This window comes from Thunnus thynnus, chromosome 17, assembly GCF_963924715.1.
Source record: "Thunnus thynnus chromosome 17, fThuThy2.1, whole genome shotgun sequence".
Lineage (NCBI taxonomy): Eukaryota > Metazoa > Chordata > Actinopteri > Scombriformes > Scombridae > Thunnus > Thunnus thynnus.
Window position 1 is genome coordinate 7,414,436 of NC_089533.1, and position 13,065 is coordinate 7,427,500.

General features: G+C 36.4%; 1 protein-coding gene across 1 annotated transcript in view; it reads right to left on the minus strand.

Annotated features, from left to right (window-relative positions):
• Positions 1–3,911, minus strand: part of LOC137167945 (MAGUK p55 subfamily member 3-like) — a 31,837-nt gene extending 27,926 nt beyond the window's left edge. Inside the window, exons 1-2 of the mRNA XM_067570305.1 lie at positions 3,114–3,911; positions 2,734–3,016 (exon numbers count right to left, since the gene is read on the minus strand). The gene's annotated coding sequence lies outside the window, so the exon portion shown is untranslated. The remainder of the gene's footprint in view (positions 1–2,733; positions 3,017–3,113) is intronic.
• Positions 3,912–13,065: the final 9,154 nt, after the last annotated feature.

Here is a 13,065-nt window from a genome sequence, read left to right on the forward strand (position 1 = left end):
TTTTCGAGATTTACGATTATTCTGAAAATCACTTTGAGGAATCGGCCCCCAAATATATTCTCACATCGTCGTATCCGATGATTCATGTTGTTTTTTCTCCAAACAAATACTTGCTTATTTAGTACGACAAAGAAAAATCTCAACATCCTGTTACGCATAAAAATATGTTACCATGGAAAACAACCTAAAAGCTGCACAAACCTATATTTTTATAACACCAATGGATCAAATGGCTACATGTGATGTGAAAGGAGTCGCTCACAGTGACGAACCAACTGAGAATTATCACCTGACTCAGATATAGATAGATGAACATCTTTCGGCTCATTGTTTGGGTTTTACAGCTTGCAACTTAACTGTTTGGTTCAGTCTCACGGCTTTCTGTTTTTAGCTGCAGCAGGCAGCTGTTTCCTGGCAAAGCACTCTGATAAAGTCTACCTGCCCAGCATCAAGCAGCAGAAAGACAAAGTTAGCTACTAGCTGGTGAACATGGTGGAACATTTGGCAGCTAAAGAGTCAGATATTATCTCTAAGAAGTTGGTGGAGACCAAACCAGAGCTAAAAGGAGTCTGAATATTTGACTAACATCTTAAACCTGCATTAACTGATTTTTCTGGCCACTTGAGGGCAGCCGAAATGAGTTGTTACACAATACTGACATATCATCAGCTTTTACGTTGATATGATATACATGTTAGCAAACAGTTTCTTATTTACACATCCAGCAGTTATGGAGCAGCATTATGATTCATGTGGAGTCGTGTACCTGTCCACCTGGTGAATGTCAGTCCAATATTCACTCATAGCTGTGTTTTTCTTCTCTATTAACTCTTGAGGGAAATATCTGGCTGTTTAGCTGCTAAATGTTCTACTACATTCACCAGCTAGTCTACAGATAACAATGTCTTTTTGCTGTTTGGCACTGAGCTGATAGTGTACAGTGAGTGCAGCCAAAAATGACTATGACTATGAGAGCGCTGAGAGTGAACCAAAACAGTAAAGTTGCAGTCAGGCAATAGTTTGCCAACATGAGTTAGCAACTATATCAACTTTATGTCAATATTGTGTATATGAAGCTTGTTCCAGATCCTGAAGATGCGTGATAATAAAACATTAAAATTTTGTTTTGTGCAAATTGAATAAACAGAAATGTCACTTCTGGTTAAGGTAGTTATTTGTTCGGATCAGGAAATTCATTCATAACTTTGGAAACAGGTAAAAAAAAAAACTTTTTTTTTCATCCTAAGGGTTGAAAGTTGTGATATTACCTTCTTGGTTTTCAAAGATCGGGGAGGATTTACCTTTTATAAAATCAGATATTTATCTCTGACTGAAATGTAATTGATAATAGAGGCACAAACTGGGGCCATACGATTCTATAGATATAGTCATACATTTTCCCTTTCACTTTGGTCTGATTCTGGCATGTTGTGGTGGCTATTCTGCCTGTGACAGAGACCTCCCCTCCCCCTCCTCCCTGAGCCTGGCAGGACTGAAGCTGAGGTTGTAGCAGCCCACATCCAGCTACGTAGCGGCTGCTTTCTCTTTGTCTGCACACATGTAGCTCCCACAGCAGACACACAGCATCTTAATGATGGGTTGACCCCCCCCCCCATCATACACACACACACACACTCCTCCACCTCACCCCTCCATTCACATGATAATTGTGGGTGTTTCCAGTCTGTCTTTGTGCCTGGGTGCCCCCTCCTCGTGTCCAGACCGCTGAGGACCTCAGGATACAAAGAATTGAACTGCACATGAAAACATGCTCTGAGTATGCAGACACTACAGAAATCATTCAATTGTGAATTCAAAAGAGGATCTACATATGTTTTTCATACTGATGTGTGTGTACATACTAGAGTCAAATCAGATGAAACAAGAAAGGGACTTTCCCCGACTGGCCAGGTGATGGCTTTGTGGAAAATGTCATAACATTTTGGTTATTTCTTATTTAGTTGGTTACATATTCTGCTCAAAGCCAACAAATACTGCTGATCTACAGATCTTATATGGATGGTAAAGCTGACATTCAGTGAGGAAGTAAACAAAGCACCAACTGTGCAAATTCCTAAAAGATAACATGAAAATGATGTGTTAAGGTGCTTGTTATTTACAGTAGGAATTCACAACGCTGTGTGTTAATACATGGAAATGGTAAAGGTTAAAAAAAACTAATAATATTCTATTATTGCTAAAAAAAATATATAGTTTTTTGCATGAAGGGTATAACTGCATCCTGGTTTCCTGAAGCTAAAATCAATCGGAGTGTAAAACTGCTAAGCTCACGTTTAAAGGGAAACCCATATAATCTCAGCAGTATGTGCAAAATATATCAATGTTGTATTTTATGTTATATGTATGTTATAATATTTATGTTTATGTGACATAAACAGGAAATGTGTATGAATTTATATTTTTATTTGAATTATTTGTATTGATTTTTGTTTAAACTGGTAGTGTTTTTATACTGATGATCACCCAGCTGGAGGTCTTACTGTAGTTCTATCATTCCAAATTAGATTTTACATTTAGTCATTTATAGTGGAGATTGTGACAACATCTACACATATTTATATATTTAACCTAATTTTTTCATGTATCCCAGGTTCTTCAGATGACTTCTGTTCAGAGATGTTGTTTTCACTTTTATAGAAATGCTTATTAATATATACACTGTCAATGCACAATAAACTAACCAACAAATAAAAAACTTGGGGGAGTCCTGACCTGACACAGCCGAGTCAGTGCAGTGAAAGCAGGTCAGCTGTGCAGAGAGAGTATCTACACTCCAAACATCCCCATCAGTTCCAGCGGAGGTCGTTATGGGTCTTTGGTCATATTGATTCAGTGGCATCTGCTAACCTCCTCCTCTGGGGAGCAGAAGAGGCTGGAATGATGTCCACAGTGTGGGGTGGAGCAGGAGGTCCAAGCTGTGTTCTGACCCCACAAATAGGTCATAAACTGGGTCTATGTGTGTTCGGTCAGCTCCGGAGGGACCACATGGATGGAGCTGAAATCAGATAATAGGCCAAATGCTGGAGACTCTGTGAGCAGATGTGTACTACAGGATGATGCTGCAGCACAAAATGATGAAGCCAAGTACTTACTAACTATTAACGAAGCAGCAAAAGCCAGACATACCCTGTAGTGAAATAAGTCTGCCTCATTAGCTTTGTTTCATGTCAGTGCCTCTGGCATCTCTGTTCTCGTGCATCCTCTGTGCAGGATGACAAAGCAGAAATGACCTAAAAAGGTGATTACTTTATTCAAACAAACAAACAACAAAAAAATCTAGCCATTCTTTTCCTTTTTCCATCCATGCTCTTACTGCACTCTTATCTCAGTCTGTGGAGATCCATCTTTATAGAAGTGGATACACCTGAAATCAGATACAATAGTAGAACAATACATTAGATACTGTGGATGAGCTGCTCTGAATCATTTTTCCGCAATGCTGGAGCAACTTGCTGTGCTGTATCACAGAACAGGAAAGCATTTTGTGCACAAGGAAAATGCTAAAAAAAAAAAATACTTTAAGTGGTGCCTAAACGTTTTCTCATGGTGGGCAACATGCCGAAACAAAACCCAATTGGTGCGCCAAAAGTATGTGCGCTATTAGACATAGATTACTTATAGAACTGATAAATGGATAATAGCTTCTGAGAAGACATTCTTGTTTTTTTGCCCTTGGATGGCAATGTATTATACTCATTGCCAGAGGGTCATCTGTAATCACAGTGATTGCCAATTAGTGCATCAGCAGCCACATGTCTGTATAGTCACTGTTCTGTCATGATATAAATGTTTTGGGGGGTAAAAATATCTGCTCACGGCTAAACTGCAGTACTGTCTTTGTTTGCAGTGATTTAAGAATGATGCAAAAAACCCCATTAACATGGTTTTCACATAAGGCACTATACCCCCTCTGCTCAAAGTGAATGCTAACGTTCTTGGGTTGTGTCTTGTATCTTTCTTTGTATAACCAAAGAAAGTATTCCATTAACACAAGATGGAGGACTGTAGGAGACAAAAGTTAATAACTGCCTCATAAAATATACAGTTGTATTCCACACATGGAATAGATGTGATATTTATGCCTCATCTGTAAAGATTAGCCCTAAATTGAGCATGACTCACATCCTTCCCACCAAGAGCTGCATGACTTACCAGCACAGACGTGACACACTAAAACAGCCAAATAAGTGTAAAAAAAAAAACAAACAGACGGGTTAGTGTGCCAGAGATGTCACAGTCCAAAGTAGTTGGCAACAAGGCCGACAACACTAATAAGTTGAATTAAAGGGGCTTTACTGAAATCAACAAACTGAAGGCAGTCAAGAGTCAGGCGAATTATTTCAGACAGGCAAGACATGCAGGCAGGTCAGAGTCAAGCAGTGAGTCAAATCACAGGTAGCAGATTGCAGAACAAGTAGCAGGCGGGAATATTGTGGCTGGAGGTTAATGAGAGAATTGGTGTAACATATATATTATATATACTGTGGAGCTGATGGGGTAATGAGAGGCAGCTGTGCAGGGAGGAGCAGGGTCACATGACTGACAAAGGCAGGAAACTCTAAGAGACTAGTGGACAGGTGTGGAATGATAAGGTTTCTTCGTTTTACTGAACCTAGACAATCTACAAATACAAATGATATGAAGATGATCTAATTCATGGCTTCTATTTGTCTATCCACAGCAACAATATAATACAATACAATAAAAATGAGCAGTTTTGAGTCAACAACATTTCAAAACCAATGAAAGTATCCCATTACACAAGATGGAAGATTGCAGGAACCAAAATACAAAAATTAAAGTTAAATTTACAACTGTTTGATTACAGTTGCATGTTTCACAAATACAATAAAGGTTTCACAACTCTGAAACTGTGTTTTTAAGACACTTTAGCCTCTCCATGTTAATCTAGTCCAGATTTGACAGTTCTAAGTATAGTGGTTTCTGATCTGGACCTAGTCTAATATTGTCTTGGTAGAAAAAACAAGTAGTGAAAGCGCCCTTTTTTGCATTTTCACAAATAGTGTTTGTTTGTTTGTTGATGATGAACCCTCCACCCAACCAACTTGTTTTTCATAAATTGATCTTTTTCAATAATGCAAGTGGAAATCTTTGACACACAATAGTTTTTTGTTTCCTAAATAATGTTATTTATGTGGGATACAGAGTATACTTACATACCGTCCGTTACTGTATGCTTTACATAGTTTCTCTTCCATTTTTAAGCTTTCACTGTGGGATTACCTCCCAAACAATAAGAACAAAGAAAAGTGGACAGATCAGTGAATTAGAAAAAGGAAATTGTAATAGAATTTTTTTTTTGAATGAAAAAACATAAAAAAGCAAGGACGCAGGTCAAAGAAAGAAAGCACCTCTTTTTACCGTTTTTTTTTTTTTTTACTTTTTTTTTTTTTACATTAAATTTAAAGTTTTACTGTAAAAAAACAGAAAGTTGCCATAATTTTATATTCAGTAATATGATGTGTATTTTTTGTATTTTTACATAGAATTCAATGTAATTTAACATTCAAGACCATTAAGTAATTGAATAATCCTGTTTAAAAAAACTATAATATTCCATTATATTCATTTACAGATTACAGCCTTTATTTTATGGTGAATATTTTTAATAAAAATAATTTACTGTGTTTTTATGGCATGTACACTTAAAAAACTGTTAAAAATAATACAGCAAATTTCTGTGAAATAACTTTTTTTTTTTTTCTTTTTTTTTTACAGTGCAGTGCAGTATAATAAGTTACCCCAATAAATAAGAGTGTAATTTAAAAACTACTTGATCAGTTTAGATTTGACCAGTTAGAGGTTCCCCAGATAGGGATATGAAAGAATATTACATAGAAAGTATTTTTTTCTTACTTTTCTCAAATTATTAGATATTATCAAAGGACATTTAATAGATATTTTCACCTTTCTTAGGCCTCTTAAAACCTGTCAGTGATTGAACGGATTACAACAGGCTATAATCTGTGATGAGGCTTTGCAAGAAGAATTGCTTTATTTTAAGGGACCACAAGTCAAAAAGGTTGGGAACCAAAGGATTACAGTGTAAGTGTTCCTGTTATTTGGTTCATCCCATTTATGTGGATCTTAAGGTGTCAGCTTGCTCTATAAATGAATAAGGATTAACAGACTTGAAGGTATCACCTCTCTCTAATAGTAACTGCAATCATATTCACTCTTCCTCCTTTTATCAGATCGCTGCTGTTTGTCTGGAAGCAGGAGGCTTAATGTCCTCTCAGACTAATGCCTGCCCGGCGCCACGTCTTTCTCACCATTCTCTCGGCCTCCAAGAGTCATCAATATGATTGTCTGTCTGGCCTTCCCTGCATTATCTCCTAGCACTCAGGTTCCTCCAAGGCCTCCGGCTGCTCCCTCATCTCCGCCGTCTGAGATAACGTGGGGGAGATGGGACGATTACCAATCAGGTTGTAGCCAATCAGATTAGGCCACTTTGATAAGGCAAAGTTAGGGATACAAAACAAGCTTGAGCCCATATTTTTGGAACACTTCTATTCTTTTCTTACGTAATTAAACCCTGATATAATTCATTTAATATAAATACCTGGCTGTTCCACCAGATAGAAAGTATGAAGTGATGATTATATGGAAAGGAGGAAGTGTGTAATCAGTGGAAATGACTGTGGCAAACAGAATAGAAATGGGATAGAATATCTTTATTGTCACTGCACAAGTAACAAGATGAAGTTTGCGACTTCAGTATTGATGCTATAAATAACAATTAATACGGTAAAAACAGAACAACAAAGAAAATAACTAAAAAAAAGATGTTTAAATTTCCAGTTAGTTGCCATCAAAAGACAAGCAGCAACCATTAAAGACCAAATTTGCTCATAATTTCAGAACAAACACATTTATTTGCTTCCTCTCATGCAATTAAAAATCCAATTTTAACATCCAGTCATTAATGCCACTTAAAAATTATTTCATTTATTTACACATTAAATATTCATGTCACCTTAATAGTTGAATATTCCTTCTTTTCCAAATAAAGAATGATTGCTGAGCTGAGTTTAAATGACTTTACATCACCAGTTATAATAAGATAATACAAGAAGGTGTAAGTCCGAGGAGGACTGTGGGGTGTTCTTGGCAGCTGTTAGCCGAGACCTATAAGGCTGCTGGGAAATGTTTTATAATTTTATGTACTTCACTGGCTGCTGCGGAGCTGCATTAGTGAAAGTGAATTATAGCCGTCTGTGTGACTTAATAAAGACGGAAGAAGGGAGGGAAAGAGAGCTGAGAGGAACCGGAGGGAGAGAATAACAGGCGGATATCTGCTCGTTCACAGCAATAAAACAGTAAAACAGGTGGCTTCTGCTTCCTTTGTGGACCTTTTGGCAGGTATTTATTAGATTGTTTTGTTGGCAATCGTGCATTGTTAAGTGTTTGCATACTATCGTCTCCATCTGCTGCAGTTAAGAAGGCTCTAATCTTTGCCTCAAACTGCTCCATATGCCGCTCTCTCTCTCTCTCTCTTGTTTGGTTGTGAGCTCAGCATCACACCAACAATATAATATTCTCAGAGAGAATTTTTGTCATTTTTATGAACTTGGAAATAAACTTGGATCATTAAATTTTATGTTGTAAGTATTGAGGAACTGGTAGGAAGTGATAGTTTATCCCTTTTTGAAAGTGATATTATTATATTAGTGTAGTCCTGTGTATCTCTAAAATCAACATTTTCATTAACAAAGAAAAACTGCTGTAATTTAAAGCTTTACAATGCTTTTCAATAATTTGATGGGTTTTCTTTTCAGTAGCACTTTACATTCCAGCTCAGTAATAACATGATAATAGAGGGGCAAAATTTTGATAATTAAGAGTAATAATGTAATATAATGTAATTACAAAGTAATAACAGGTAATAGTGTGGTATTAACAATGAGTATAACTAGCTAATATTAGACTCAAATTTTTGTAACATGGTAATAAAGGGGTCAAAAATAAAGGGGTAATAATGCAGAAACACATCTAAAGATAACAGTTAGTAATAGCACAGTAAAATTTTGGTAACAATAATAATAAGGTTATATTATATTTTGATATAAAATGGTAATATGCTGATATTAACCTAATAATGATAATTAGGTAATATGGTCCATATTTTGAAAATATTATGGGCTGCTATCAGAATAATACTTTCAAAATCACATGACAACTCTGAAAAGTCAAAATTGGTAATTAATTAATTAGTTAATAATTAATAATTAATTCGTTTATGGTGCTGAAATTCCACCTCCTTTATGTTCCAATCGTGCCTCTTTGTTTTAAAGTAATACTGTAAAATTTCTGCTTAATGCTGTTACGTGGAAACACGTGGTAGTTTCTGTGTAATAGCCTGGATGAAAAATGCATAAATACCTTGTTTTCTTTACCCAAAAAGGAGCGTTTACTGTATTTATGACTAAATTTGTAGACACATGACAATATACTTAGCCCAGTTCTTTGAAGTTTTGAGTTAGATCTTGACTGTTCGACCACATCACATTTTTACATGTATTTCTATTTAAAAATGGATCCCAAAAGTCATCAAGTTATGTTAAAAGGCTCTAAAAACATATTTTCATGATGACCTTCTTAAATGAGCAATGAGGTCTAAAATTTCCTGCAAAAGTTACATGCAAGAATTGGCATTTTGCAAAATTTGAATAAGATCTAATGACAGTTGTGAGGTTGTTTGCTTGTGTCACCAGGTACTATTGATCAAAGCTGATCAAATCGCACCCGCACAGTCCTGATGAAGCAGATTAGCTGAGTTTTTGAGTGTTAAACTCTCAATAAATTACACTTAATCATATATTTTTCAGAACTTTATCCCTAAAGTGCTTATTTAGTCATGTATATTTTATATTATAAAGTTTCCAGAGTTTTTAAATGTTGCTGTAGGCATCCTGTTGTTATAATTGTTTATATTGTTGTGATGCCAAACCAGCTTTCTCCCAGATTCTTATGCACAGTTTACTTGAAAAATAAATATTTTAACAGAATTTGTAGTCTTACCAAACTGATACCAACTCATGTGTCTTTTGGTCAGTGTTTCTGGCCAAAATTCATAAAATACTGTAAATACTTTAAGCCATTTCTCTAAAAAGAATTCTGCAGGAGGCTATAAGGTGAAATTGTGTATTGTGCATCTTTCACTGCACTTATTATGAAGAATTAGGTTGTAGACATAGTAGACGCCTCTTAGTGGAAGTTGTTTTTTTTCAGATGAAAGAATCAATAACTCTTATAGGAGGTCTTTATCTCATCAAAAAAGTGTGACTAGTTGAGACAGGCTTGGTCCGGCATCCGTCTCTCCTCCCACCCGGAGAACAGCCTCTCAGGGAGGAGGAAGTTCCTCAAGTTGGCAGTCCAGCTCGTTTGTCTCAGTAGCTCGATGCTTATTGGATTGCGTGCCCATTCCCACAGCTCCAGCAGGTCAAATGACTGGGATGTGTAGCTCACGGCCGCTAAGTGGTCTATTGATCAGTGAGCCGAGCCTGTGGGCTGATGGGATGTGCTGCAGCAGACAGAGCCAGGACCTGGCAGGTTGGTAATAGGTACAAAATATGATGCATTCCTCCACAGATCAGAACCGCCGCCCTGACTGTTTATTATATACAAATTAGAATATGAAGTGTATAATTTAAATTCTGCAACAGAGTTTTTACATATGTATTTTTCTGCTGTTGGAAACAGTGTATCTTGAAAATGTCTCAAATCTGGACAAGAAGCCCTTTTTTAAAATCTTGCAATGATACAGTTTTAAGTTTTTAAATTGGATTTCTAAGAAAATGCAAATTTTTGGCACGTTAGAGGTAAGAGAGGAAATTACCCAAAAGATAAAAAAGTTTTCATATGACAAAAGTAATATATTCCTCTTGCATTTTAAGATCAATCAGCAATTTTATACCAAAGCCAACCACTTTACTGAAAACGTACTGTTCCTACAGCATGAAATGGTACGCAGCAGTTCAGTTAGTCACCTCATCTGTGATATCATTCAAATGTTCAGCTGCTCCATGACTTGATGTCTGTGTGAACTTCAGTCTAGTAGCTGTTGTTTTGAGAAAATGCTTTAACTGCTTTAACTAAACTTACTGACAGAATCATTCTTTTTTTTCATATCTTAACTTGTAAAAAAAGGAATTTGATGATTTCCAGCAACTCTGGTCACATGGACATTAAAGTGAATTGAAGTAAATTTGAGTAAAAACAGTCACTGTTATTATTACATCATCATTCAGAATATGTGACACAGCTTTTGAGAATTTATATTCTCATTAATATAATATTATCAGAACATTGATTACCATAGTAGTTTGTAACATTTCGGGCAATTTAAAGGAAGATTATCAAAAATGATATAAGCAGTACTTATAGCACTGTCAACTGCTACAGGCTTCAAGCCAAACTGAGGGAGTGGTGGATAGTAAACAGTAAAGACAGTAAATCATCAAATGGACAAAGTGAAATGTTAAAATTGAAATGGTTATATTCTTCAGTTTCCTTCATAAAAGCACCTTGACTTTACTTGAGCAGATTCCCTCCCTGCAAAGTTCTGCGGCTGCTTTATTTTTGTGATTTCACCCACAGGCAGATGAGTATTAAAATCCAGCCTTGCAACTGGCACTGGTTTTAAGCCACAGATCAGGATGCTGCACAGTACACAAATATATAAACCCACTCTATACATATAAATATAAATCAACATGTCCATCTGATTTGTACCCCCTGCATGCAAGTCGCAGTGTTCCAGTGACCCAGTGCCCAAGATTAAAGCCTGGCAAAGCCAGATTTAGCCTCCCAGCAAACAAAATCCAGCTTTTAAGAGCCTGTGAGGAGCTCAACTGTAATGCCACAGCAGCACACTGCCAGACAACTTTTGCACAAACACCAACATGAAACTTCTGAGACTTTCTAACACCTTCATCTTCATCCCTCAGGGTGAAATATCACAACACACCAGGCAGGGAGATGGAGCGTTTCTAGGTAAAATACACAGTTAACTCCTTTTACAGAAACAGTTCCATAAACTCTGTGATTCATGTGGCCATTTACTTACCACAGACTGACGCTGTGATATGCATAATGAAATGCGTCATACTTGAATATCATTCTCTTAAAATGAGAGTGGTGGTGTTTGCAAAAGCAATACAGCAAATGAAATGTTGAACTCTGCATATACTGATTTTCATACATGCTAAACTTGAGAACAGCCACTGTATTATAACACTAGTGGACTACACAAGTGGAAATATGAACAAATCAAGAAATCATGCATACAGAACTATTATCTCCCCCCCAAAAAATCTAAATGAGATATGTTTTCAATCACAGAGGTAAATAAAACACACCACAATAAAAACTAGACATGCATTTCCTGCGGAAAATGCATGTGAATGCTGACAACTTGCAAAGCATTGCTGCAAATACAACACTCTTGTTCAGTATCCCCATCTGTACAACTTTGCAGAATCTGGTTTAGTCCATTTTTAGCAATGAAGAGTTCTAGTTAAGGGCATCATCCACACCTTCAAAAGTTTGGTAACCAATTACAGACAAACAGTAAGAGATACCCAGAAATGAACTCATAAGTTTTGTCCGGGGTCATCTAAATATGGTATTTACCAAGTTTAGTGAAGATTAGATGGAATATGTGCCAACAGAGGCAAAAAAAAAGTTCCTTTAGTAGACTTAGTTAATTATTAATTAATTCAAATTGATTGGAAATGTAATGTATTTTGCTTATGCTACCAAGCAAAGCGAAAAGGAACTCACTTATTGATTTACCGGATGAAGATGGGTAAAAAAAAAAATCTAGCTGCTGCAAGCTGCTACAATATTGTTTTTTTTTATTGCTTGCAGTAATCAGATTAATTATCAGCCTTGATCTACAGTATTACATAAACATATGCTGACACTCACATATGCAGTTAAGATATGGGGAGTTAAGAGACATTACAGCACAGTAATGTAAAGCTGCCTGCTCTCTTTTACTCTGTATCTGCTGATCATCACTATCTGTCTCTCACCCCTCCTCTTCCCTTTTCCGTCCCTCATTTGGTGACCCACTAATGTTCTGTTCATTTTCTTATATGAATAGATAACAGGCAAAAAGCAAACCTCTTCATTTGCATGGGATACAGTTAAGATCTTTTAAAACAATGACAAATGGAGGGAACGGCGACATGTCAGTCAGCCTCATCAGTGAGAAGGCAAAGACAGCATTGGCGAATCTTACTGTTTTAATGAAAAGTAATAAAACCATCAAATGTAATTTTCTCGCTGCCATCTGGAATAACAATCACAGATACGCCCCTAGACTGTGGCTCTCAAATAAAATTAAAGTTGTCATAAATTTGAGCTCATAAGGAGGATGTGAAACCACCAACATACCTCTATACTCCAAAAACCTCAAGGATTCTGGGTCGAAGAAACGATTGACAAGATAGGAAACAAAATCTGTATACTATATACTGTAAAATAAAAGTTTTACTGTGATGAAGCTTTGCCAGAGTGTCCAGGAAGGTGATAAGACACAGAATCAGACTACCAAATGAAATCAAGCATAATCAAACTTACTTTAACACAGCTACACTGACATCCTCTTTTGTTTCTGCTCTTTCTCAAACCAACAACTCTCCAATCTATCTAGGCAACAACTGATATATGACAATGTCACTTGTATCAGTTAATATAACATACATAACATAAACCAAAATAAGTACAAATAACGTAAATACAAAACCAAACATTTAACTAAATAAAATAAATCTCCCCATACTTGGTCTAACTCATGACATCACCGGTGATGTCAGCAAGATCTTAAAATCAGGAAGTGATTCAGTGCCTCCCTCTTTTGTCTCCTGGAAAGTATGGTGGGTATATGGTAAGTTACAATCCAAGCTAATCTATAACTCAAGAAACTCAGTACTTAAATCAATAAACAACAAATAATGACGCCCAAGGGAACTTCTTCAAATGTCACGTTTTGTCCAATCAACAGTCCCAAACCCC